Genomic DNA, 1,255 nt, shown 5'->3' with positions numbered 1-1,255 from the left:
CTCTCGACTCTGTGGGCCTACAAAGGTGCCCTCCTTTGCTTTGGCATACAAAGATGCGCTCCTATACTTTGGCATTACTTAAGTAAGTGAATTTTTGCTTTAAGTACTTTTAACGCCTCATCATCTTTGTTCATTCCCTTAACAGAGCTTTTCATGAGACCCAACTTGATGTACAAGGAAGGGAGCAGATTCTTTTTATGGTATACTGGAAGTTCAATCTTAATGTTCTTTATACCTAGTTGAAGAGACTTTCTGCTTGGCCATTCATGTTTACTGTAATGAGATGCACTATCACGGCTATCCCATTCACAGAGAAAGCAGCAATATTTAGTATACCCTAACTGCATACCTAATGGCAGTGCAACCACTTTCAAGTCACCACAAATCTGCCATTGAGAGTCATTATACTCGATGGCTTCTAGTAAAATTTTCGTATTTTGGTATGACTGTTTCACATGAACACTAAGCCCAACTGGAATAGAAGGAAGCTCATTACCAATATGTAAAATCATTGCTTTTAAACTCAGCTTTGACGAATCAATGAAGAGTATCGACCCATCTGGGTTGTAATTAATTCTGAGAGCCTTCATTAGACCGTTTATGTCTACACATTCCGCAAGACTATCTTGCATATTAAAAAAGTAGATAATTGTTGCTCTCTACTGCGGTAGAAGGAAACATTCACATTGCTTTCTAGAAAACTGCGCTGATGCAGTCTTGATGCTATAGTCTCAGCCTTAGCTTTAGAGAGCTCCAAATCTCTTATGAGGTCACTTAACTCATTTTGAGACAATTATTGTGGATCATCAGTTGATGATATATTTGGAAGAAACTCTGGATCTTGTGGTGTACATGGTTCAGGTCATTCAGAATCCCCATCAGAAGTAATCCCGTACTTTGGCGGTGTTTCAGGTATTGTTAGTCCTTTCCCATGTGGAACTGGAGGTATGGCAGATGGAATGTTACGATAGATCACTGTCCGCTTCTTCTTCTTCTTCTTCTTCTTAGATATTCCCTTCTTGATAGGAGGAGCCATACAAAAGTAGCAGTCACTGACATGGTTAGTTGGCTCACGCCAACTGATAAGGGCATTGAACGTCCTTTTCCATGCATCCAATTCCTGAGGTTCCTGGCACAAGTGTTGCAGATCACATGTGGAGCACAGGGTTTATCCTGATCAACTATTTTGCACCCGAAATAACAACTGTATGCTTTTTTAATCAATAGAGGTATTTGCTATTTTTGTGAATCAAAT

The sequence above is a fragment of the Schistocerca piceifrons genome, chromosome 4 (genome assembly GCF_021461385.2).
Source record: "Schistocerca piceifrons isolate TAMUIC-IGC-003096 chromosome 4, iqSchPice1.1, whole genome shotgun sequence".
Lineage (NCBI taxonomy): Eukaryota > Metazoa > Arthropoda > Insecta > Orthoptera > Acrididae > Schistocerca > Schistocerca piceifrons.
The sequence above is the reverse complement of the archived record's forward strand: the minus strand, read 5'-3'. Positions refer to the sequence as shown.